The sequence below is a fragment of the Rhinatrema bivittatum genome, chromosome 6, assembly GCF_901001135.1.
Source record: "Rhinatrema bivittatum chromosome 6, aRhiBiv1.1, whole genome shotgun sequence".
Classification (NCBI taxonomy): Eukaryota; Metazoa; Chordata; class Amphibia; order Gymnophiona; family Rhinatrematidae; genus Rhinatrema; species Rhinatrema bivittatum.
The window spans coordinates 211,287,889-211,315,868 of record NC_042620.1 but is presented as its reverse complement, the minus strand read 5'-3'; the positions used below and the strand labels follow the sequence as shown (position 1 = coordinate 211,315,868).

The 27,980-nt window shown below is 43.6% G+C and overlaps 1 long non-coding RNA gene across 2 annotated transcripts in view; it reads right to left on the bottom strand.

The window, feature by feature from the left end:
* Positions 1 to 27,980, bottom strand: part of LOC115093262 — a 201,592-nt gene that overhangs the window by 146,889 nt on the left and 26,723 nt on the right. Inside the window, exon 1 of one of the 2 annotated variants that reach the window (XR_003857256.1) lies at positions 15,893 to 15,959. The exons of the other annotated variant lie outside the window; for it this stretch is intronic. This is a non-coding gene — a long non-coding RNA (uncharacterized LOC115093262). Of the gene's footprint in view, positions 1 to 15,892; positions 15,960 to 27,980 lie in introns of those variants that run through there. 2 annotated transcript variants of the gene reach the window in all.

Below are 27,980 nucleotides of genomic sequence, written 5' to 3'. Positions count from 1 at the left end.
GCAGGTCTCAAACCCTGGTCTCCTGGTACATAGCCCACTGCTCTAACCACTAGGCTATTCCTCCTCCCTCCTTATGGTCCAAGTTCCAATCTAGTATCCAATAGAGTTGAATATGTGGCCCCCAGGATTAGAGATAGGACAGGATGTCAGGGGGGGGGGGGGGGGGGAGAGGGAGGGACCATACACCTGATGTCATGTTCAGATGTTCTTTTGTTCTTTCTGCATTGCTGAAAACTTTAAAATAAAGATATACAAAAAAAATGTACCTCACTGTCAGCTGAAAAAATCTAGTCTTAAAACAGAAGAAATTTGTTTTGCAATATAATAGATGCCAATTTAACTACAAAGGACACCTTGGATTCTGAACATTCCTATTGTAATAATAATGTTTTAATCAAAGAAAGTGCTGGAGCCAAAGAGATATTAGTATATATTGCTGACACATCAGCCATAACTAGATATCACCCACGATGAACATCAGAAATTCTCTGAAGGGAAACAATCATGTTTGCTGAGTCACATATGTAGGATGTAATTTGAGGTACTAATGGTTGCAAGAGACTATCTACATATTTTATTATTAAATCAGGAATGTTCAGAATCTAAGGTGTACTTTGTAGTTCAATTGGCATTTATTATATTTTTAAAGAGTTTCTTCTGTTTTGGGACTAGAATTTTTCAACAGACAAAGGGAATTGCTATGGGATCTTCCTTGGCCACATCAATTGCTTGTCTTCAGATGCATTTGAAAAACAGTTTATTTATACTTCACTATATTGGTGTTATATCATTCTATGGAAGTGTTTTATAGATGATTTATTTTGAATTTGAAGCAGTTCAGAGGATACACTAAAATAAATCATTAGTTGGCTGAATATATTTGTTGCGCCCGACAGTTGCAAATGCTGTGACCTTTGCTGCTCACCTCATTTTGCCCTGTAGCTCCAATTCTGACAAAGATGCCCACCTCTGTCTCTGCACGCCGACCTCCCTGGTGTCTCCGGGAGGCATGGGCGATCCTGGTCGCCATCTTGAATCTGGTGTAACTTAGGGCAAGCACGCGCGCCTGCCTCCAACTTATCCACATCATGGCGGAAACCTCGGGGGCGTCCCCTCCTCATGACGTCACTGCCTACATGTACTTAAGCTACCGGACCTTCCTACCGATGAGTTAGCAAGGATTCCATCTTGCTCAATTCCTTTCCTCAGAGACGCTTCGCCTCGCTGTTCCTGCGTTCCAGACTGAGTAACTCAGGTACCTGCTCCTCGGGGGCCTTAGTGCACTCATGTCTATCCGCTCCTCGGAGAGCCTTCTCTGCGAGTCTCACATTCACCAGCCTAGTGAGTACCTCTCGCTACTTCTACGGACAACTCTTCAGTGTTCCTTTGCTCTGGGTCTCTGCTGCTGCTACGACGATATCTCTACTGTTACACTACAGAGTGAGTAATAGGCCTGATCTTCAACTCTGCTTCTCTCTTGCGATGCAGATCCTTGGGTTACCTCGCTCTGTGGACCACTACCAGATCCACGCTGCCTTGTGCCTGCTACCAACATCTATCTCTGGCCTACCCCATGCTGCGGACCACTACCAGAGCTACCACGCACAAGAGCTACCAAGAAGGAAGTACTACCCGAGTTACCCCGTTCTGCAGACCACTACCGGATAATCCATCTCAGGTCTTCCTACTCTGGACTGAACTTACTAAGCCGCTCCTCGGGTTTCTCTTTGCTGTATAATAAATATATTTCTGACTCCTGTGTCCATCACTGCTGAGACTCCGCCTGTCATGGAGAGTCCCCACAGGGCTCCTCCCTGTGTGTGGAGTCAGCTCTCTCCACGACCCAAGGGTCCACAAACCAAGTTCAAAAATAATAATATTAGATACCAGTCTTGAATTTACTGTCCAATTTAAGCAACAGCAAATTGTATTCTTAGACATTATGATTTTTAAAACCACTTATGGATTTGATACATCTATATTCAGAATGGAAACAGATGTCAACACTTTGTTGCATTATTCCAGTCATCAGAATAATATATTGGTGGGGCAGTTTTTGAATCTAAGAAAATTGTCTTCTACAAGTAGAGAGTATAAACATCGTGCCAAAGACAATATAGGTAGATTTCAGGATCGGCGTTATCCTAAGCCTATAATTAGGAGCGCATATAAATGAGCAGTATATACAAACTGGGAAAATCTGCTAGTAAATACAGTGAGGGGTCTATTAACATGGATGGTCTGCACTATGCCGTATTCAGCAAAATCTAAAGAAATTAAAGGGATATTTTTGAAACATTGGCACATTTTACAGGGCCATGAAGTTTTTTTGGATCTATCAGTTTTTGCCTTGAAATGATCAAGGAATTTACATGATAGATTAACACATTCAAATCCAAACTTTCATAGCCCGGCACATGCAAAACCCAGGGGATACACGTGTGGCCGGGCTATGTGCATGCTGAGCGCATTTTAAAAATGGTCTGGCCATGCGTGTATCTGCCAATACACACCGAAGTGCCGGGCCCCTTGATGGGGTGGGCTGGAGGTGGGGACAGAGCTTGGCGAGGCGGGGGTAGACCGGGACAGCAGCCATTTGGCCTTGTTCTGGGAAAGCACACACCAGCAGCCAGCTGCCATGCACAACTTACTTCTGCTCAAAGGAGCAGGTAATTTTTAAAATAATAAAAAAAAAATAGAGTAGTTAGGTGGGGTTTAGAGGTCGGGGTGGAGAGGGGAAAAGAGAGGAAAGGTAGGGAGTTAGGGAAGCTCCCTCCCAGTCCATCATATGGAGGCGTCGGCTTAAGGGGCCCTCAGTGATGCTGGATGAGTCACGCCCCTGTGCGTCGTGCGCCGAAGGAGCGCAACAAAGGGGCCAGCCTAACTCTTCCATTGTTTCTTCTCCTCCAGATACCTTTTATTCTTATTCTTTTAAAGGTTTCAGAAGTTAATGCATCCTTTCAAAATGCAAATCCCCACTATCACTGGTAATGGACGACATGGTCTACTTTCCCCTCGTCCCAGTAAATCCCGTCCCCACTAACTTGCCGCCCCCCCCCCACTGCCCTCCTCTGTTTCTGTGGTCAAAATCTCATCTCTACTGTTACAACTATCTCAATATTGCTATTCTATGTTCAATTAATCAGGAAAAAAACACTGAAAATATATGATTTAATCTCTTTTTGCTCCCCTGATATTGTACTCATAACAGAAACTTGGTTATATGAACATGATGCTGTTATTCTAAATAAACTCTGTCCTCATGGTTATACCTATTTCTCACAACCCCGCCTAAATTGATGAGGAGGAGGCTTGCTATTAATTGCTAAGTCCACCTTACTACCCAATAAGAAAGATATAGCACTTCATGATAACTTTGAAAGTATGCTAATCACTACTTCTGCCCTAAATATATGCTTTGTCTATTGTCCTCCTGGTTCCCTTAACAATGATTTATCTCCTTTCCTTGAAGTTCTAGTTATTCTACCCTTCCACTACTCTAATACTATAATCGCTGGTGATTTCAATTTACATTTCAACAGTCAACCTGCTCCTCCCCCCGTTCTCCATATAACTGTGGCCTCATCAGGACTAGGCCTGCCCAAACTAATTAAGGACCCCACACACAAACATGGCAATACATTAGATCAAGTATTCTACTACTCTTACTGTGTAAACTTGTCTGCCTCCACTTTACCTGTTGCATGGTCCGACTACTTTGTCATTCAAATTTCAGGAAATATCAAACAACCCCATCTTAGTTCCCACATGTCAAACAATAAGGAAAAAATAATATTAAAACAAAACAAAATAAACCCGGAATCTTTCGCCAATTTACTTCTTTCTCAGCTCACCCCAAACTCTACCACAGATATTGACACTCTGGTTCATCAATGGAATTCCTCAATTAAAAATTGTCATGACACACTGGCTCCTTTAACAATCCACAATATTTCAAACAGACCAAAAGCTGCTTGTACAATGACTCACTACATCCAATGAAACAAAATCTAAGAAGATTAGAATGACATTGGCGAAATATCTTTACCGGAACACAAACATTACTACACCTAGCTACAAAAATATAAAAAAGAAATTGACCTTACCAAGAAATCCTTCTATGCCCTACAAATACAAACTGCCAGTGGTAACCCACATACCCTTTTCAGTATAGTAAAATATCTTCACTATATGCCAAAATCTAACCACTAGTTTTACTACAGACATTGCCCAGCATTTCAAAGAAACAAATAGACAAGATTTTCTCTGAATTTACTCTCCTATCGATCCCTTTCCCCAAACTATCCCCAGCAATCTGCTCGTTTTCTGACTTCATCCCTATTGATCCTGCAATATAACCCGCATTATATCCAAATCCAATGCCTCAAATAGCCCTTTCAATCCCTGCCCCGGCCAAATGCTAAAAGATATTAAAGAACAAATTTCTCCCTTCTTAGCTGACAAAGTTATAAATCTATTTCTCTCCACCAGTTCCTTTCTATCTATCTTAAAAGAAACATCCATCTTGCCAATTCCTAAAAAGAAAAATGCTTACCCGCTCAACATTACCAATTATCGTCCTATTGTTTCACTCCCTTCAGTAGCAAAAATAATTGAATCTGTAGTTCTCCATCAACTTTCAGAATACATTAACAATAATCTTCATCTACATCAACATAGTTTCAGAAAAGGACATAGCACCGAATCCCTTCTCTTATCCTCTTTTGATAGTATCAGAGGATTCAATTCCAACATCCCTCGTAGAGAAGACATTAATTCTCCAATCACTTCACTGGCTCCCTCTATACTACCATATTCAATACAAGGTTCTTTCCATTCTTCACAACTTAATTTATAATCCTTCAACTGTTTGGATATGTTCTACTCTAAAGGATAGATTTTTAAAAAAATATGCGGGTGAGTCCATGTGAACGTGCTACCCGGCACGCACAAATGGACGTGTGATTTTATAACATGCGGTGCATGCAAGGGGGGGTTGTAAATTGCAATTTATGCACGGTGATGAGATCGGGTCTTCCCCAGTTCCCTCCCAGTCTGCTCCAATTAAGGAGCTGACTGGGAGGGAACTTTCCTACCCCCCTACCTACCCTTCCTCCCTCTTTCCCTTCTCCTTGACCCCTTAGAAGGCCTTACCTTTTTTTTTTCTTCTTTTAGAACTTATGCCGGCAAGCTGCTGGCATGCGATCCCCCTGCACAGTGCAAATGGCCACTGTATGGCCTCCTCCAGCTCCAGCCTGCCCCCTGGATTGCCCCTCTCTGCCCCAGCCCACCCCTTTTCTTCGGCCTGGCTCTTTTATGCATAATGAGGATTACGTACATGGTTGGGCCCCTTTTAAAATGTGGCAAGCGCAAGATCCGGCCACGCACGTAACCCCTGTTTTTTGCACTCGCCAGGCATTTAAAATTGAGTCATAAGATTTTATGGGCCCTCTCGTCAACTAAGATCTATAGACAAATGCATACTTGAAGTTCCCACAGTAAAAATGGCTAGACTAGACTTGACCCATAGGCGAGCATTTTTGATTGCTAGACCAACTTTATGGAATTCTCTTCCAGACCATATCTGTCTCATCCCAAACTCAAACGAATTAAAAAAAGTTCAAGACATATTTTTGCACCCTTATTTAGAGTAAATCTAAAGAAATCTTAAAATTTTTTCTCTATCTTTTGATATGCCCAATCCATATAACCGTCAGTATTTTACTTTTTACCTGTATATTTATCTCATAAGTTTTTAATGTCGTCTTTTAAATTTTTTAATTTGTATGTACTGTTCAACTATTATGTATGTTCACTATCTATAAACTCTATAAATTCATTACCACCCCCCACCCTCCAGACCCCCCCCGAGACCTGATAAAAATGTCAGTCAGTGGAGCGGGCGTTCAGGAGCGATCCGGGAGCGATGTATTGGCGTTGGTCCGTCGGCTGCGAGCACTGAAATGGTTTCCGACGGCCCTTTGCCCTTACTATGTCAGTGGGGTGGAGCAATTGCAGTGGTAAGTCCTCTGACATAGTAAGGGCAAAGGTCCGCCAGCTGCCAGTCCTGAAAATGGTGCCGAGGGGCCCTCGCCCTTACTATGTCACATGGGCTATTGCCGCCATTGGTGTCCCCGAGTGGCATAGTAAGGGAAAGAGCCATCGGCGCCATGTTGATTGCTGGCAGCCGACAGCCATAGTGCAGGAGATGTGTCCCGGACCGGTCCTGGCCCCCCGCTGGAGCCTCCCGGACTTCTGTCAGGTTTTGTGTGTGTTGTGAGGGCCTGGGTAGTAAATAAATTTGGCATGTGTGTGGGGGGTGTGAGGAGGGTGGTGGGTTTATTTTATCTGTAAAGGAAATAGTTATCTTCCGGCGAAAAAAGTGCACGAATGTGTTAAAATGGAAGTGAAACGTGGACCTGGACTGGCGAAATGATTAGTGTAGCGTGTGTTAGTGTAAGGTGTAACAGATGGCGCTTACGTCCAGCAGATGTCGCTGTTTTCTCAAAACAAATTTAAACCTATTTTACCTGTCACAGGTGTGACATATCTGTAATTTAAGTACAGAAGAACCTTCCTGTATGTGAAATGAAGGTTGTGTCCAAATTTGAAAGCAATCGGTTCAGTGGTTTCTGAGATTAGCGATTTTGTCCAAACTATTTAACATTTTTATTTATATAGATATATAGGGTATTTCCACCACTTATGTGTGTATAATATTCTATTTTCTCTGCAATCAAGTTTTAGTTTCCCAATAGCACTTACCCAGAAGAGTGAGCTTCGAGCATTAGTGTCAGCAAGAAAGAATCAGTCTCAGAGTTGTACTGCAGTCAGAATTATATAGTAACTGTCAGCCATAGGGTAGACAGGAAATAGCTATTGGAGAATAGGGGTGTGAATCGTGTGATAGATCGTCTTAATGATCGATTTTGGCTGGGGGGGGGGGAGTGAAATCTGATCATCGTGTTCTGTTTTGTTTTTTAAATCGTTAAAAATCGTAAATCGGGGGAGGGCGGGAAAACCGGCACACCAAAAAATCCCTAAAACCCAACTCGAACCTTTAAAACAAATCTCCCACCCTCCCGAACCCCCCCCCCAAAATGTTTTAAATTACCTGTGGTCCAGTGGGGGGGTCCCGGCGCGATCTCCTGCTCTCTGACCACGGCTGCGTTAAGAGAAATGGCGCCGGTGGCCCTTTGCCCTTATCATGTGACAGGGCAAAGGTAGCGCCAGCGCCATTTTGGTTCCTGGCTCCCGACGTCACGCCTGCAGGAGATCACCCCCGGACCCCCGCTGGAGCCCCAGGGACTTTTGGCCAGCTTGGGGGGGCCTCCTGACCCCCACAAGACTTGCCAAAAGTCCAGCGGGGGTCCGGGAGCGACCTCCTGCACGCAGGCCGTATTGCCAATATTCATACGGGCGTCCTTATATATGTTTCCTAGGACATTCTACTTCTTTGAAGAGTTGATCTTCAGATCTGGTTAGAGGACCAATCAAGCTGAAGCATTTTTTTAATTAGTCTATCTTTCATCTGGATCTAATGATGCTGATGTCCTCCCACTGAAAGATCTGAGCATGTGAAAAGAAACTATTTTCCCTGTTGGATTTCAGAGGGAAACCTTGTCTTTTCAGAAGCTCTTTCAGAGTCAAAGAAAAGCTTTAAAAAAGAAGAATTTTTACATTGTTAAACGGCAGTTTGCTATTTTCACTAGAGATGTGAATCGTGTGATCGATCGTCTTAACGATCGATTTTGGCTGGGGGGGGGGAGGGAATCGGATCGTCGCGGTTTTTGTTTTTTGTAAATATCGTATAAATCGTAAATCAGGGGAGGGCGGGAAAACCGGCACACTAAAACATCCCTAAAACCAACCCCGACCCTATAAAATAAATCCCCCACCCTCCCGAACCCCCCCAATATGCCTTAAATTACCTGGGGTCCAGAGCGGGGGTCCCGGTGTGATCTTTTACTCTCGGGCCTGCGGTGCATTGTAGAAATGGCGCCGGCGCTACCTTTGCCCTGTCATATGACAGGTCAAAGGTAGCGCTGGCGCCATTTTGTTCTTTGTCCCCCGACGTCAGGAGCGTAGGAGATCGCTCCCGGACCCCCGCTGGACCCCCAGGGACTTTTGGCCAGCTTGGGGGGGCCTCCTGACCCCCATAAGACTTGCCAAAAGTCCAGTGGGTGTCCGGAACGACCTCCTGCAGTCGAATTGTGTTGCCGTACGGCCGGCGCCATTTTGCAAAATGGCGCCAGCTGAAGACAACACGATTCGATTGCAGTTGGTCGTTCCGGACCCCCGCTGGACCCCCAGGTAATTTAAGGCATTTTGGGGGGGTTCGGGAGGGTGGGGGATTTATTTTAAAGGGTCGGGGTGGGTTTTAGGTTGTTTTAGTGTGCCGGTTTTCCCGCCCTCCCCCTTCCCCCGATTTACGATTTTTTGATGATAAATCGGGGGAATTGTTATTGTATCATGGCTCTAACGATTTTTGACGATTTAAAATATATCGGACGACATTTTAAATCGTCAAAAAACGATTCACATCCCTATTATATGCCATTGTAATGATGCTGAAGTATTGTTCTATATTCATACATGATTTGCTTGTAATTCAAGTAATTTATATATGAGGTCCATATTCAGAAGTATTTAGCGGACTAACTCAGACTTTAGCTAGCTAAGGGGGTCATTTTCTAAAGGTATCGAAAGCAAAAAGGGATATCTAAATTGGGGCGGAGTCTGCACCAGAAGAGGAAGAGTTGGGGTGGCCTCGAGGCAGACTCCATGACGACTTTGCTGATGGTGAAAGGTAAGACTCCTTATCGCTGCCAGTATCGCGCCCAATAGCGCCACCTTTCATGGTGGCGCTATTGGGTGCGAAAACCGGCAGCAATTGTACCACAGAGTGCAATTACTGCTGGCTTTCGCAGGCCCACCCACCGCTTTGCTCCCCCGCCCCCTGTTATCACCAGATACTCTAAGGTCTGCGACCTTAGAAAATCCAGGCCTAAATGAATATTTGGACACTTATCCATCTAATTTCTAGCTGGTTAATAAGTAAACCAGCTAGAATTTAGCAGATTAAATTAGGGGCATCCTAAGAGCATAACTGGAAGGAGTTGAGTTAGCTGGCTATGTTAACCAGTTAACTCCGATATTCAAAGTTAGTGTGTATCCACTTAAAATTGTGCACACATGTGCACATAGTCAGGCTGTTTTATAGCATGCACACTTATACAAGCATATATTATAAAATGGCCACGTCCCTGGGCACAGGACGACGAATGCACGCACATGTGTATCCTCATGCCTGTTTAAAAGTTACTATCCCTATGAATTTGGCCCTAAGTCTGTTTGGGCCATAGAACTGTCCCAAATTAAGGGGGTCATTTTTAAAAGCGATTGCACGTGAAATGGGGGTGGAGTCAGGGCAGAGTCGGGGCAGACTCAGCCCTGGAAGGGGAGGAGTCGGTGTGGCACCGGGGTGACTCTGCGGATACATCACTGGCGGTGAAAGGTAAGGACCCTTATCGCCACCAGTTTCGCGCCGAATAACTACACCTTTTATGGTGTAGTTATTCAGTGTGAAAGCCGGCAGCCAGCGCACCACAGTGGTGCAATGGCTGCCGGCTTTCGCAGACCTGCCCCCCGCTTCACCCCCCCCCCCCCCCCCCCGTTACCGCCAGATTTTCTAAGGTCTGCGACCTTAGAAAATCCAGGCCTTAGCTGCTTAAAGTTAGCTGACTAACTTTAAGATAGATGGCTATATTCAATAGTGCAGCTACACTATTTAATACACCTCTGAAGTTAGCTGGATAATATGGCCCTCATACGTGTTTAAATGCTTAAAATAATAAAAAGATTTGAACAAAATTAATTACCCAAATCATTTTCAATGTAGTTACTCTGGGCAAAGAGACTCAGGCAATCAGACTCCATCAAGAATTTCAGAAAGTTAATTAAAACCTATGGGGCGGATCTTCAAAACTCCGCGAATAGCTTACTTTTGTTTGCGCTCCAGGCGCAAACAAAAGTAAGCTGGATTTTAGTAGATACGCGCGGAGCCGCGCGTATCTACTAAAAAACCTGGGTCGGCGCGCGCAAGGCTATCAATTTTGTATAGCCGGCGCGCGCCGAGCCGCGCGGCCTACCCTCGTTCCCTCCGAGGCCGCTCCGAAATCGGAGCGGCCTCGGAGGGAATCCTCTAACACCCTCCCCTAACCTTCCCCTCCCTTCCTCTACCTAACCCCCCCGCCCCCCGCCCGGCCCTGTCTAACCCCCCCCCCCTTACCTTTGTTGGGGGATTTACGCCTCCGAGAGGGAGGCGTAAATCCCCGCGCGCCAGCGGGCCTCCTCCTCGCCGGGCCGCGACCTGGGGGCGGGTACGGAGGGTGCGGCCACGCCCCCGGACCGCCCAGGGCCGTAGCCATGCCCCCCGTACCCGCCCCCAAAACGCTGCCGACATGCCCCCAAAACGGCGCGCCGACAGGGACCGCCCCCAACACGCCCCCGACACGCCCCCCTCGGAGAACCCCGGGACTTACGCGAGTCCCGGGGCTCTGCGTGCGCCGGTGCGCCTATGTAAAATGGGGTAGATTTTAAAAGAAGCGCGATCAGCCTACTTTTGCTTGCGCATCAGACTCAAGCAAAAGTACGCTGGATTTTAGTAGATACGCGCGGAGCCGCGCGTATCCACTAAAATCCTGGATCGGCGCGCGCAAGGCTATCGATTTTGTATAGCCTGCGCGCGCCGAGCCGCGCTGCCTCCCCCCGTTCCCTCCAAGGCCGCTCCGAAATCGGAGCGGCCTTGGAGGGAACTTTCCTTTGCCCTCCCCTCACCTTCCCCTCCCTTCCCCTACCTAACCCACCCGCCCGGCCCTGTCTACACCCCCCGCTTACCTTTGTCGGGGGATTTACGCCTCCCGGAGGGAGACGTAAATCCCCGCGCGCCAGCGGGCCTGCTGCGCGCCGGGCCGCGACCTGGGGGCGGGTACGGAGGGCGTGGCCACGCCCCCGGGCCGTAGCCACGCCCCGTACCCGCCCCCAAAACGCTGCCGACACGCCCCCGGAACGCCGCGACGACCGGGCCCGCCCCCCGACACGCCCCCGACACGCCCCCCTCCGAGAACCCCGGGACTTACGCGAGTCCTGGGGCTCTGCGCGCGCCGGGAGGCCTATGTAAAATAGGCTTCCCGGCGCGCAGGGCCCTGCTCGCGTAAATCCGCCCGGTTTTGGGCGGATTTACGCGAGCAGGGCTCTGAAAATCCGCCCCAATAGGCGCACCGGCGCGCAGGGCCCTGCTCGCGTAAATCCGGGCGGATTTACGCGAGCAGGGCTCTGAAAATCCGCCCCTATCTTTTTAATTATGCTTATTTTTAATTCTGATTTTATTTCTTATTGTTTATATTATTTTTTGGAAGTCATGTTTTTAGTGTTGTTTTATTTAGTTTTATGCTGACCTTGTAATATTTAATGACTTTTTTTTATTCATTTAAGTTTTATTCTGTTTTTACATTTTATTATGTACATCTCCAAGTCCTCTTTTGTGTTAGGTGATTCATAAATTAATAAAATCTAAATCTAAATCAGATCTAAGTGGGGGGAGGGGAGATCTGTGATGTGCAAGATGTAAGGGTAGTCTAGATTAGATATTAGATCAGTCAGGATTACAAAAAATGGTATCACTGGCTGAATCAACTAAAACTACTAGTATTTATTTTTAAATCACATACACAGCACTGTGAGGATACATATAAAAATAGTTTGTGCTCTATCAAGTTTACAATTTAGTCAAAACAAACATATATAACAAACAAGAGTCTGTGGGAAGTCTATTTATTGTAGATAACTGTTTACGGTTTTAATGCAGCCTCAAAAATGTGAATATTTAGCCTGGACTTGAATATGGTCTGAGAGGGAGCATGACACACCAATTGAGGAAGGTTATTCCACGCATCTGGAAGAACAAGGTGGAAAGCATGGAGTCAGGAGTTGGCAGAGGAAGAGAAGGGCACAAACAAGAACTTGTCTCATGAATGGACTTCTTGAGGAAGTGTGTAGGGAAACAAAAGAGATGATAGGTAGAGAGGAGCTGCAGCTTTAATGCATTTGTAGATGAATAAGAGAAGCTTGAACTAGGATGGGGGCCAAGGTCATGCAGCTGAATTTTTAATAGATTGCAGTGGAGAAAGATGGTTCAATGGGAGATCCATAAAGAGCAAGTTGCAGTAGTCTAAACGAGAGATTATTATTTATTTATTTATCTTTCAATCTTATTGACCACTCACTCAGGGAAAATCCTTGGCTGTTGTGGTGTACAGCAATTAAATCAAAACATGATAAAATAAAGACATGAACATTACAAATAAAAATTGAACATTCACAATACTATAAACAACAAAAAAATACAGTAGATAAAAACATCTGAAAAACAAAAAACATCAAATAAAAATACAAGAGATTAAACAATAGCTACTTACAGGAGCCTATCATGGAAATGATAAGATGATAGCAGACTGGATGAGCATTTTGGTAGCATGACTAGACAGGAAACGACAGATTTTGGTGATGTTATTCAGGAAGAAATGACACACTTTAGCAGTCATTTGGATCAGTGTAGGAAAGGAAAGAGACATCTAAGATGACCACAAGGTTACAAGCCAAGTGAACAAGGCAAATGAGAGTACCATCCACAGAGAAAGAAAAAGAAAGAAAAGGAGAAGCAGGCTTGGGGGAGGACGGGGGCATGAGGCATGTCTTGGCCATGTTAAGTATAACATTGTGATGGGACATCCAAGCAGCAATGTAAGACAAAGAGACTGAGATTTAGGACTAGATTCTAGGTGAAATTTATGGTGTAGAGAGCCATAAAAGTGGTACTGAAAAAGCTATGAAAGGAGATCAGAGCATCATGAGAAAAAGTATAGATTGAAAGGAAGACCTAGGACAGAACCGCGGGGGTACATTTTAAAAAAGAGCACACGCGCACGTACTTTTGTTCGCTCACCAGACGCGAACAAAAGTACGCCAGATTTTATAAGATACACGCGTAGCCGCGCATATCTTATAAAATCTGGGGTCGGCGCACGCAAGGGGGTGCACATTTGTGCACCTTGCGTGCGCCGAGCCCTGCGTGCGCTGCCCGTTCCCTCCGAGGCCGCTCCGAAATCGGAGCAGCCTCGGAGGGAACTTTCCTTCCACACCCCCCCCCCCCCCCGCACCTTCCCCTCCCTTCCCCCTCCCTTCCCCTCCCTTCTGGCCCTATCTAAACCCTTCCCCTACCTTTATTTGCATAGGCCCGGCTTGTGCACGTCGACGGGCCTATGCAAAATAGGTTCAGCGCATGTAGGAGGGGTTTTAAAAGGGTTACACACGTATATTACACGCGTAACCCTTTTAAAATCCACCCCTTAACTTGTAATCGAAAAACCAACAAGATATCCAGGTGTCTCTAATACAAGAGTCCAATCTTTGTTCTCAGATTTCTTTAGCACAAGAGCTCATTTGATATTCTCCTCTCCCTTGCTTCTTCCTTAGCTCAGGCAAAAAGATCCTTCTGGATTCAGTCCTTCAGGATATCTGGGGATTGCCCTTCCATCCAAACTGAACCAGTCTTCATTAAAAAATATCTTAAGTTCCAAAATTCAAAAAAGCCCCAATTGTAGATCCGACTCTGCAGGGATGAGGAATTAGAATCCTATAGCCAAGCTCCTACTCCCTCTCTCTCGCTCTCTCTCCTAAAACAGGCCTTTCAAGAGACATTGTGAAATGCACTAACACCTGACTGCCCCATAACACAAGCTATTGCACAGCTTAACACTACTGAAAAAGGTGTAGCTAAAATCAGTGTTAAGTCTGTGTGATAGGTCTTGGTAAACCCAGCTCACTCCTCCTCTTTTTCGGATTTGCATAGCACCATACAAAATGGTGCTATCGCATGTGTTAACGGGGATTTTTGCATGCAATAAGCCCTTAACACATGCAAAAGCACCTTAGCGCATTTTGATCAATGACCCCCTTAGATTGTAAGCCCTCTGGGGTTAGGGAAATACCTACAGTACCTGAATGTAATCCACTTTGAAGCACTGCAAAAAGCGAAATATAAATCTAAATAAATAAATAAATCGGAACCCAAAAAATGCAGTTTAGCTGTGTTTTAGTTACACCTCAAGATCATTCTGCAACATTTGTAAACAAAAAGATGAGTACAATGCTCTGGTAGAGCAGTGCCTGTGAATGTTGAACAGTAACTGTACAGGTTATCCAACTCATGGCTCCCTGATTCACTGAAGGGCATTTTTAAACACTGCAGTTTCAAATAAGTGTTCAGTTATGCAGCACAATGTATACTTATTACTTATGGCCTGATTTTCAAAAGCATTTGCATGCATAAAATTGGGTTTTACATTTGTAAATGCACGTTACACGTGTAAGTGGGCTTTTGAAAATTGCTAGGATAGTATGTTACATTTACGCATGTAACTCCTTTTAAAATGACCTTCATAATCTTTCTTTCTGCACCGCGTCTTAAATCTTGAAACATGAATGATCAGAAATTTCAATGCTTTCCTGACGAAGTTGAGGTGAAGACAACATAAATTAGGCCTCTTTCCAGTGGTTTCACAGATTGGAATAAGATTATATTATGATATTATTGGGAACTGCCTCCTTAGAAGAAAAGAAAAAACACCAACTTACTGCTATTATAAGCATAAGCACATTTAATATCGCCTTAGGAAGTCAGGTTTGGCAAGTAGTGCTGATGTGTGTTATAATCACTGATAAATAATTGTCTGTTGAATCCTATGTCTAGTATTTAACTGTTAATCTAATGCAGTGAGGACACATCCATACCCCTGAAAGAAGGGTGAACATGCCTCTGTGTCAAAAATTACAAGATACTGGCTATGATGATGCATTACTGCAGCTAATAATCCGTATTGCAACTGTCTGTGCACTTCAGTGCAAGTTATGTGTCTTTTACAAAATCAGATTGTTATTAGCCAAAATGGGTTATTTTTTCTATAAGTACTGCTTTATCATTCTGGCAGGAACACAGTATTTTTCACGTTTACTTCTGCTATGCCATACACAGCGCCAGCCTGTAAATCTTGTCAAAGTCAGTGGCTGGCTATGCTAAAAATATTAATGAACACCTGCAAATATTTGTAGTTTGCAAATCACTTTAACAACAAACATTGTAGCATATAGAACATTTCAATAGGTTGCTCTGGAGTCCCTGGTTTAAAGGGCTAGGTCTGTACATTTCTGATTTTGTAAGATTTCCCGACAATATAAATTACAAAACTCACGCATCAGGTTGAACTTTACAATATGTACTGCACGTGTTAAATTTTGTTCTGGCAGTTTCCTCCTCCTGCTCCTTTGGGCTTTCAGCGTAATTAGAAACAGTTTTCTACTGCAATGCCATGCCATTAACCTTCACTTGCAAGTACCATGGGCCTTTTCACCTTTTATAAATTCCACACCCCTCTCTCCTTCTTCCCTCATCCAGCCCCATCCATTGCAGTTACAGTCTTCAGGCAAGGGCACATATAGTAGCTCCTTCTGCAGCCCCAATATCTGTGCACCGTAAGTCTGGCCACTAGGAGCTGTCAATATGCGAAGGTTGAAACTCCCTCTTCCCTATGGTTTACAAATGCTTGGGAATCAAATCCCCGTCTTTTGCATGCAGCATTGAGCCACTGGACTGCTCTCATGTGTCCTGCATATCTACAAACAATGAGCTGTTCTGGTTTATGTTCCTGATTACAGTTTTTGTTTTTAGATTATTATTCTGTGCTGTTTTTAAATTAGGATTGATTTCTTTATTTTCTTTTTTAGCAAAGAGGCTTAGTAAACCTAATAAACCTGCAAATTGCTGTTAGCTCACCTTTGATTGATTTTCCTTAAGTAGGTTCCTCAACAGCAGTGGTAGGGAGTTTGTACAATGAAAATGGCTAAAAAAAAGAAAAAAAAAATGTTTGTCTCAAATCAGCAGCAACTGGAATTTTTCAGTTCCAAAGTGAGAAATCTTTAGGCAGCTCACTGTTACCCGTCGGTGGCAGCAGGTCCGGGCTCCCTATCAGCAGCGCAGTGTGGCAGCAAGGGCCGACTTTCAGTGCGCCCAAGCTCCGCCCCCTCAGTTATGTGTTGGCAAGACCGGAAGTTCCCGCGTTTGCGCGGGAAATTTAGAGATTTAAAGCCCTGAGCCCAGCACACTATTGACTCAGCTACAGGCTTGCTTGTGCTGTTTTCTCTGTGTCTTTGCCTGTTGTGAAATCGGCCTGCCTTGGACCTTCTCCGCCTGCATCGACCCTGGATTGGATTGGATCTTCGTTGTCTGCTGCCTGCCCTGACTTGGACTGTGTACTGCTTTTTTCTTGCTGTCTGCCTTGACCTAGGATTGGATTTGGACTATGTTTGCCTGCTGCCTGCTCAACCCCGGATCAGATTTGGACTTTCTCTGCCTGCTGTCAGCTGCTACAATGGGTTAAGGTAAGACTGAAGTCTACTAAGGGATTCACTTAACATACTCTGTAACAGTTAGCTGAGGCCATGGATCCCTACAAACCATTTCCAGATTGGCTACATGAATCTAGCAGCATCAAGGGGTTTTGGATCAAGTCACAGGAGTTTCAGAAAGATTGGCTGCTCGAATGCATGCACTTTCGGTCACCACTCCAGCACTTCCGACCCCGTCTTCCGTGTTACGACTACCTCATTTCAACAGAGATCCTCAGCAATGTCGAGGATTTATTAATCAGTGTCGGATGCATTTCTCGCTCCAGTCTTCATCATTTCCCACAGACAAAACTAAAGTCACCTTTATATTATCCCTCTTAGAAGGACCAGCTCTGGCTTTGGCCTCCACTTTTGGGAGAGAGATGATCCTCTTCTTAATAACTTGGAACATTTTCTAAAAGATTTTTGCCTGATTTTTGATGAGCCTGGACATTCAGCTTCAGTGGCGGTGGATCTACTGCAGATTCATCAAGGTAGCCAGTCTGTTGGGGAATATGCCATTCAATTCCATACTTTGGCTGCTGAGCTTTGCTGGGGTGAAGACAGTCTGACTGCTATATTTCGACAAGGACTCTCCGAGACCATCAAGGATGAATTGGCCAACTGAGAGACTTCAGAAAACCTTGAGGAACTAATACGACTAGCAGTTCGGCTAGATCTACATTTCCAGGAAAGGGCTCATGAATGTACCACTCAAAGATGAACCTTTCGCTTGGCTCCTGCCTTCCAACATCCTCTCACGATTCTGAAAGTGCCAGAACCACAAGCACTACCTAAGGAACCTATGCAGATCGACGTTTGCCGATTAACACCAGAGGAGAGACAACGCCGAAGACTACTTAACCTTTGTCTCTATTGTGCAGGAGCAGGGCATTTCACGAATAAGTGCCCGAATAAGAAGAGGATCATCTCTCTCCCAAAAGCAGGAAACTCCCAGGCTTAGGGTTGGTGGGAGAGGCCTTCCTGGGTCCAGCCATGCCCTCTCCTCAAATTCTGATACCAGTATCTATAGTAAGCAAGGGGGTCACTATTCATCTTCAGGAATTTTTGGACTCTGGGGCCACAGGAAATTTTATTGAGGAGGATCTAGTACATTGATACCATATTCCCACAATACCATTGGAAAATCCACGTATTCTATCTTCAGTCTCGGGAAAGCCATTGGGAGATAAGATCTCCCTGATTACTCTTCCCATCCAGATAATAACTGGACTGCTGCGCTAAGAAACTATTCAATTATATGTGCTTCCCTCTTCCGTCAACCAGGTAATACCTGGCTTACCCTAGTTAAGAAAACATCAACCCCAGATTGATTGGGGAACATTAGAATTGGCCAGTTGGAGTACGGACTGTTGTCAGAACTGTTTGTTGAAAGTTCTTCCAGCCAGCTCCACTATTTCATGTTCCACTCTCATCCAGGCTACCACCCCAGTATGCTAAATTCATTAACATCTTTAGTAAGCAACAAGCTGAAATATTACCACCACATCATTCCTATGACTGTGAAATAGAATTACTCCCTGGGAAGCTTCCTCCCAGAGGAAGGGTTTATGCTTTATGTGCTGGCTCAAAAGAAAACGTCCAAGTTCCCCTCATCCAGACAGCTAACTTTCCTTCCCAATCAGTCTTCAGACAAAGAACCTTTAAATTTGAAATTATTTATTGCACAAGTAGATTTTAGTTACTTACAATTGTTGCTTCCAAACATATAGCCCCAGGCAAAGATATTTGTAGCTGGAAAATAGGCAGGAGAGGGGAGAATGGAGTTCCTTAGAATACAGGGTGAGAAGACAAAGGGTTATGAATCTGGTTTAATCTTTAGAATTAAAGCAATAGGAAGAAATGTAAAAAAGTTGATTGTATCACAGAGGTTGCAGGCACTTCTAGCTTTGAGGCAGCATGGCTGAGACTAACAGTCTTAGAGAGTGATTATAGGAAACGTCCCCACAAGCTGGGGCTAGAGGGTGAGATCCAATGGTAGCGTGCCTAGGATCCATGTGACACAGGGGGTGGGGGATGACATGAAGAGCAGTCCCTTGAGCCAATAAGGAACTTAAGAAGACTCAAGTTAGATTGAGAGGGCATACAGACCCTTCCCAAGTAGGAGAAAGCAAAGGATGAAGGGAACTTCTCTTAAGGGCAAGCTCCCTTAAAGGCAAGGCTCACAGGTTTTTATCATGGGTTACAAAAAGGTGTTTCAATACTAAGGTGTTTCAACACTAAGCACAGCATATACAGACACAAACATGTACCCACTGCTGGGGACAGAACACTTTATCTGAACCAGAGTCTGAAGCCATGAATCAATACATTCAAGAAAATCTAACCAGAAGTTTTATTAGACCATCATCTTCTCCTGCAGGCACAGGATTTTTTTTTGTCAAGAAGAAGGACAGGTCTCTACAACCATGTATTGATTACAGAGGATTGAATGCCATTACCAAGAAGAATCGATACCCTATACCTTGAATCTTGGAACTTTTTGATCAACTAAAAGGAGCTCAAATCTTCACTAAATTAGATCTTAGAAGGGCCTAAAATTTAATCCGCAAACGAGAAGGTGATGAGTGGAAGACTGCTTTTAACACTCGCGATGGACATTATGAATATCGAGTAATGCCTTTTGGTTTATGTAATGCCCCAGCAGTGTTTCAAAACAAGATCAATGATATTTTTCGAGACCTGTTATATTCTCATGTTATTGTATATCCTGATGACATCCTAATTTTTTCCAGAACTGAGCAGCAACAACAGATCCATGTTAGACAAGTTCTTTAATACCTCTGAGATAACAAGTTATATGCTAAATTAGAGAAATGTTTTTTTCACCAAAAAGAATTACCTTTTCTGGGATATATTGTGTGTCAAGATGGACTTCGTATGGATTCTGAGAAACTTAAAACTATCGTGGAGTGGCCTCAACCAGTCGGGCTTAAGGCCTTGCAACAATTTTTAGGATTTTGCAACTATTATCGCCAATTTATCTCTGGATATTCTACACTGGTGGCACCTCTGACTGCCTTAACAAGGAAGGGAGCACCTATTTGTGATTGGCTGACTGAATCCCTTCATGCATTTCTACATTTAAGAAAATAATTTATAAAGGATCCTTGTCTGCAACGTCCTGATCCTACCAAGCCATGTGACAGATAAGGGCAAAGGGCCATCGGCACCATTTTGATTACTGGCAGCTGATGGACCAAGAGTGGGAGATCACTCCTGGGACCCCCACTGGACCACCAAGGAATTTCATCAAGTTTTGGGGGGGTTTTGGGGGGGTTTTAATCAATTCAATTTGAAGGGTTGGGGTGGGTTTGTTTGTTTTTTACAACCCCATTCTAATTAATTAAATTGGAAGGGTCGGGGCGGGTTTCGGATATCGTTTCAGGGGGCAGCCGAAATAAAATCAACCCGAACTGTGGAAAAATGAAATTTCCCACAGCGGACCGATAATGAAGGCCGAACCGAAAGGTTCGGCAAAATCGCACCTCTAGTAACTCCTAATATGAAACCTAATATTGTGTGACCACAGCAAAGATTATTTTTCCCTATGTGCATCACCTTGCACTTGTCTACATTGAATTTCATCTGCCATTTGGACTCCTAATCTTCCAGTCGCACAAGACCCTCCTGCAATTTATCTCAATCCAGATGAGGTTTAACTACTTTGCATAATTTTGTGTCATCCACAAATTTAAGAACCTCACTCATCATGCCTCTTTCCAGATCATTTATAAATATATTAAGAAGCACCAGTCCCAGTATAGTTCCCTGTGGTACTCCACTACTTACCTTTTTCTACTGTGAAAACAGATCATTTAATCTTACTCTTGTTTTCCAGTCTTTTAACCAGTTTGCAATCCACAACAGGATATTGCCTCCTATCCCATGACATTTTAGTTTTCTAAGAATTCTCTCATGAGGGACTTTGTCAAATGCCTTCTGAAAATCCAAATACATCACATCTCTTGGTTCAATTTGTCCACGTTTTTTCACCCCTTCATAAAAATATAAGAGATTTTTGAGGCAAGACTTCCCTGTGGTAAATCCATGCTGACTGTGTCCCATTAAACCATATCTATCTAAATGTTTTGTGATTTTATTCTTTATAACAGTTTCCACAATTTTTCCCAGCACTGAAGTCAGGCTCACCGGTCTATTATTTCCTGGATCTCCCCTGGAGTCCTTTTTAAATATCGGGGTTACATTGGCCATCCTCCAATCTTCAGGTAAAATGGATGATTTTAATGATAGGTTACAAAGTTTTATTAATAGGTCTGAAATTTCATTTATGAGTTCTTTCAGAACCCTGGGGTGTATATCATCCAGTCCAGGTGATTTTCTATTCTTCATTTTGTCAATCTGGCCTACTATATCTTCCAGGTTCACCATAATTTAGTTCAGTTCATCTGAATCATCACCCTTGAAAACCATCTCCGGAATGGGTATCTCCCTAACATCCTCTTCAGTAAACACTGAAGCAAAGAATTTGTTTAGTTGTTCTGCAATGGCCTTATCTTCCCTAAGGGGCATATTTTCAAAAGGTTACGCGCACCGGGCCTATTTTCAAAAGGCCCAGCGACATGCATAAAACCCCGGGTTGCTTATAAGTCCCAGGGCTTGCAAAAAGGGATGGGGAGGGGGCAGGGAGGGGTGGTCCGGGGGCAGGGCAGGATGGGGTCAGACGCTCCCGGCACAGCGCACATGAATGAGCTCATGCAAGTTTTAAAACCAACCCCTAAGTGCCCTTTAACCCCTCGATCCTTTAATGGTTCAACCGACTTCCTCGCAGGCTTTCTGCTTTGGATAGATTTAAAAAATGTTTTTATTATGAGTTTTTGCCTCAGCAGTCAACTTCTTTCCAAATTCTCTCTTAGCCCGTTTTTTTAATGTCTTACATTTAACTTGCCAATGCTTATGCTTTATCCTATTTTCTTCTGATGGATCCTTCTTCTAATTTTTGAATGAAGATCTTTTGGCTAAAATATCCTCTTTCACCTCACTTTTTAACCATGCCAGCAATTGTTTCCTTCCTTTCACCTTTCTTAATGTTTGGAATACATCTGTACTGCACTTCTAAGATGTTTTTTTTTAAACAATGTCCATGCCTGTTGCACACTCTTTACCTTTGTAGCTGCACCTTTCAGGTTTTGTTTTTTTTTAGCTATTTTTCTTATTTTGTCAAAGTTCCCTTTTTGAAAGTTTAGTGCTAGAGCCATGGATTTACTTACTGACCCCCTTCCTGTCAGAAAATCAAATTTGATCATGTTATGATCACTATTGCCAAGTGGCTCCCTCCACTGTTACCTCTCTCACCAGATCCTAATCTCCTCTGAGAATTATATCTAAAATTATTCCCTCTCTTGTCGGTTCCTGAACCAATTGCTCCATAAAACTGTCATTTATTCCATCCAGGAACTTTATCTCTCTAGCATGTCCTGATGTTACATTTATCCAGTCAATATTGGGGTAATTGAAATATCTTGAAAAAAGACGTTGTATCATAGAATTTAATTAAATAGGTATCAATGCTTAAACTGTGATGTTCACACATACATATCGCATTTGTAGCTTAGGGACCTTCATAACATCCTCGGTGCTGCAAGTTAATACACGTGTTTTGCACCTGTGTGGATCATTTTTAATCATTGGTCCAATAGTCCATTGTGTAGACACAGAGTTATATGCTTTTTGAAACATTTTTCTTATATTTTCAATTTTTTGTTTGTATAAAACTAAAGGGGTTACTTCCCTGTTTGTGCTCAGCTCATATAACTCTGTGTCTACACAGTGGACTATTGGACCAATGATTAAAAATGATCCACACAGGTGCAAAACACAAGTATTAACTTGCAGCACCATGAATGTTATGAAGGTCCCTAAGCTACAAATGTGATATGTATGTGTGAACATTACAGTTTAAGCATTGATACCTATTTAATTAAATTCTATGATACAATGTCTTTTTTTCAAGGTCATACAATTCTTGTACAGTTGTTAGAAGAATATTGTACACTTTGGTAATTGAAATATCCCATTATTACTGCACTACCATTTTGGTTAGCTTTCCTAATTTCTCTTAGCATTTCACTGTCCACCTCATCGTTTTGGCCAGGTGGACAATAGTATTCTCCTATCGCTATAATCTTCCCCAATACACAATCAATTTCTACCCATAAAGATCCGATTGTGCATTTAGGCCTGGATTTATCAAAATGCAGTAAGTACCGCATGCGATAGCAAAAGGGGCGTGTTTTATGCTAATATAGTATTTTTTGCAATTTGCGATAATTACCTGTGTGAAGAGATAAGTTAGTGCACATTGCGATACCATTTCAGATTCTGCGATAAGTGCCAAACCTGATGTATTACCTGCATTCAACCACTGGGGGACCAGTTTTTCAATGACGAGAGAGAGAGAGAGAGAGAGAGAGAGAGAGAGCGAGCGAGAGAGAGAGAGCGAGAGAGCCTGGCCATAATATCATGGCCCATAGGCAGGTATTTGTATCGCTAGGGTAGGCCCACCTAGTAACTCGAGGTGGGGATTAGGTAAGTGTGTAGGGGGTTAGGGGCCACTTTGACATGCTACGTGACACCTACGAACAGAACAGTGGTCACTTGTGAAGATTTGCTGGCCTTCGGAGTGAGGAAACTCACTCCAAGATGAGATTTGGGCAAGGTTCTCTCAACCTAGCTTCCTCACTCCGAAGGCCAGCAAATCTTCACAAGTGACCACTGTTCTGTTCGTAGTTGTCACGTAGCATGTCAAAGTGGCCCCTAACCCTTTACACACTTACCTAATCCCCACCTTGAGTTACTAGGTGGGCCTACCCTAGGGATACAAATACCTGCCTATGGGCCATGATATTATGGCCAGTCTCTCTCTCTCTCTCTCTCTCTCTGGAGCCTTCAAATCATCTGAAATAAGCCTTACGGGACACATCACAAATGGTGATAAAACCTTACCGCATGGTCATGGCTGCTATCGCACTGCATAACGCATTTCAAAGAGGTGTAGTTAAAATCTGCGTTATGGCTGTGCGATAGCTCTTCACAGAGAGGCTAACCCAGCCCACTCTCCGCCCCTAACTCCTCCCATTTTTGGAATTTGCATCGCACCATACGATATGGTGCGATCACATGCGGTAAACACATTTTCGCATGCGATAAGCCCTTAACGCATGCGAAAACGCCTTACCGCATTTTGAAAAATGACCCCCTTAGACTCTTGCAGGATCTTTATCCTATTGGACTTTATGGCATACCAGAGATATAGCGTCACCCCACCACCAAGTTGCTCCTCTGTATCGTGATATAATTTGTACCCCGGTATAGCACTATTCCATTGGTTATCCTCCTTCCACTATATCCCTGAGATGTATCTAAAAGGGAAATCTCTAGTTCTTTCAAATTGAAAACAGGTGTTCCTCAAGGGTCCTCTCTATCGGCAATTTTATTTAATATCTATTTGGCTCCTATTGGTCATGCCCTCACTGATGTGGATGTTGGGTATCAAATTTTTGCTGACAACATACAGTTGTACCCATGAGTGGGACCAAAGATGGGACCAAAATTGTGAATGCATATTTAACAGATACAAATAGAAATAGTCTTAATTGATTTTAGGTAGATACTACAGGTCTATTTATACAGGCTTAACAGTTATATTTGAATACCATTCATGATTAATGGATCTATTAGATAAGTTTATATGTCCTTTTATTTTTGCTGTTTTTATTTTACCATTGTTGCTTATTTGACTATGTATGTTTATTATAAATCACCTAGAATTCTAGACATGTGATAAATAAATCTATAAATAAGTCTATGTCATGATTCAGTGCTATACACTCTTAACTCTCCCATCTTGCAAACATTTCAAAGTGTGTTTTTTTATTGTATTAACATTGTGCTTTTCAGTTTTCAGAAATAATTTGTAATCTTTTAGCTCAGATGATTCTTTACTTATAGGCACATGGACTACTTTTCATATTATTGGAATCTCTGTGTTAGGATACCCTAACTTTAATGTTTCATTAGTATCCTTTGAAGATATCTCAATCTGAACCATGCACTACTGAGAGACTGTTGGCTTTTTCCTTTATAATAATGTAAGAGCTGCTCTACCTCCTTTTTAAAAGTTAGCACCAACAGCCTAGTTCAACCCTGGTTAAGGTGAAACCCATCCCTTTGGAAAAGACTCCCCCTTCCCCAAAAGGTTCCTCAATTCCTTACAAAACTGAATTCCTCTTGCTTGCACCATCATCTCATCCGTGCATTGAGGCTCCAGAGCTCTGCCTGCCTCCGGGGACCTGCACATGGAACAGGGAGCATTTCCGAGAATGCTGCCCTGGAGGTTCTGGATTTTAGCTTTCTATCTAAGAGCCTAAATTTGGCTTCTAGAACCTCCCTCCCACATTTTTCTGTATCATTGGTGCCCCCATGTACCACAACAGCTGGCTGTTCCCCAGCACTGTCTAAAATCCTACATATATACCAAATGAATAGTAGAACAGAGAACACTGCTCTCTTCATGCAAACAAGACATGGGGAAGGAGGGGGGAGGGATGGGAGGGTACATCTTGTTAAAAATGGGGGATACCAAAGTGAGATGTATGGATCCCGGTTTCATGGATGATTTAGAATATAAATCAACACAGAATATTGTAAATTGTTATACCATTTCATTTTATTTTACGTTAATTTCTTTCATTTTATTAACCTATCCAACTGCCCTTTGGACCCTTTATTCTTCTACTTCATTCCCACCTTGTTCCTTCGCCTCCCTGTTTCATGTAACTTATTTTTCACTTTCTAAATCATGTTGTATTAACCCTGTTATATGTAAACCGATGTGATATGCAAATGAATGTCGGTATAAAAAAGTTATAAATAAATAAAATAAATGTCTATTTGTTTCATTTGTGATCCCTGTATTGATATAGGCTTCGGCCTCAATGTTGTACTTTGGTTCTTTTGGAAAATTATTGGAAAAAAAAAAGATCCTATCTAGGTGATGCGTGAGGTCTGCCACCTTCGCACCAGGTAGGCATGTTACCAGTTGATCCTCATGTCCACCAGCCACCCAGCTATTTACATTCCTAAAAATCAAATCACCAGCTATGATGGCTGATCTAACCCTTCCCTCCTGGAGATTAGTCCTGGGAGACACTTCCTTGGTGTGAGAGGACAGCACATCACCTGAAGAGCAGGTCCCTGCTACAAGATCATTTCCTGCTGCACCACATTAATACTCTCTGACCAGGAGAACTTCCGCCTCCAAGGCAGCACTAGGGCTGCTAGACTGGAGTTGGGACTCGTTCTCTGAGAGACAGGAGTTCTTTGCATTGCATGCACACATACAACCTCTCACCTCTAGTAGTAGTAGTAAATGTTGGCATGTGGTTGGCATGTGGCACATTTGTTGGCATGTTGGTTGGCATGTGGCACATTTGGAACTGGTTGGAAAGGTTTCGTTTTTACTCAGTGCACGGTTAAGCTCTGGAAATTTTTGCCAGAGGATGTGGTTGGTGCAGTTGGTGTGGCTGTGTTTAAGGAGGGATTGGATGGGTTCTTGGAGGAGAAGTCCATTACCTGCTATTAATTAAGTTGACTTAGAAAATAGTCACTGCTATTACTAGCAACAGTAACATGGAATAGACTTAGTTTTTGGGTACTTGCCAGGTTCTTATGGCCTGGATTGGCCACTGTTGGAAACAGGATGCTGGGCTTGATGGACCCTTGGTCTGACCCAGTATGGCATGTTCTTATGTTCTCATGTTCTTAGATCTACTTATGTAGCAACTCCCCTATGTGGGTTGCTGAATTGCTAATGTACTGGCTTTATAAAAGTCAGTCGCCATCTTAGAGTGTGGATTTTTGGTTGAGGATGCAGGATGTTCCTCCTGCTTCTATTCTGTTTTCTTTTGTGTGTAATTTAGTTGAAGGAAGTTATATCCACCTTTCCTTCCTCTTTTTGTTTGATGTTTGATGGGATTTCTTTTGTTTGCTGCCTTAATTCCCCATAGCCAATATAATTTAGAAACAACTTCAGGAAATGAGTTTTAGAGGAATCTCTCAGACAGTGCTCTTTCAAAGGTCATTCAAAGAACACATTTTCATTCAGTATTGGGAAGGAAGGAGGTTTGGGAGGAAAAAAGGAGATTAAGGCACCCAACTAGTGTTGTTGCAGATATGGACACTTGGACCAAGGTGGAGTTGAAGCAATGTGCAGGGAGGAGCCCTGCAGGTCCCCACCAATATCTGGCAGAGCTGGCTGTGACAGAGGCCCAATTGAGCTTCAACTGATACCAGCCCTCATTCCCCTAAGGTTGAGCCCTCAGGTGTGAAGCCAGCATGACTTAGGCATAGGCCTCTGTTGATGAGGTGGAAGCCTGGGGAGACAAGCATGATAGGGTAAAGCATGGTCAGAGATGGGCAGTGGTCAAAGCAGGTGGAATTCAGATGTGGTCGAGAATCTGGCAGAGGTCAGAGGCAGGTGGAGTTCAATCATATTTGAGAATCAGGCGTGGTCAGTAGCAGACATATTTCAATTATGGTTGAGAGTGAGGCAGTGTTCAGTGGCAGGCAGAGTTCAGTCATAGTCAAATAACGAGCAAACTAAGGTCAAAACCAGAGATCCATCCAAGGGAATACAAGACAGAAAGAGAGGCAGGAAGGTGAGGAACAGCACAGGCACATAGGAGAAGACACTGAAGAACTGAAGACTGACCACATGATGAAGACAAAGATGAAGACCTGAAGACTAACCACAGGATGAAGTTGAAAAAACTCAGGAAGACCAGGAACTGCAAGACAATGACCAGAAACACAGAACGAAGACCAGGAACACGCCGAGGCAACTAGCTATACCAATGGTAATCAACCTACTTCTGAGGCAAGGAGGAGCTGCCGAGATGTCCTTTTATAGGCCAGCAGGTGATGTTATCATCAGGCACTGCTCAGAATTTTCTCATCATGGACCCTTTAAGATGAACAATGTTGGGCACATATGCAACCTTAGGAGGGGCCCGGGAAGGCATCAGCATCGCCATCTGACTGAGTGCAGTGGTCTTGCCATGCATCCATTCAGGGTTTTTTCCTGGCATCGGAAGAGGCAATTGTGGTGGCAAATTGAACGCAATGGCCTGCCATGCAAGCATTAGGGACCGTTCCCTGGCAGAGGATATTGCCTTTGGCTCAGGGATGGTGACTGTGGCAATCCTCGGCCTTCCCTGTGGATTGCCAATCACAACAGGCGTTAACCTCTAATATATCTTCAAGATATTCAGGGGTGGTTCCATTCAGGTATCAGTAAGGGAGTGAAGGAAGCTGGCTCAGATGTAAGAAGCTTCAGTAAGACTAATGAAGATAGGGATCTCTGGAAATCTGTTGGTAACAAGTGACCAAGGACAATCGTTGGACAACCCCATGAAATGCACTAAATTTGCCCATGG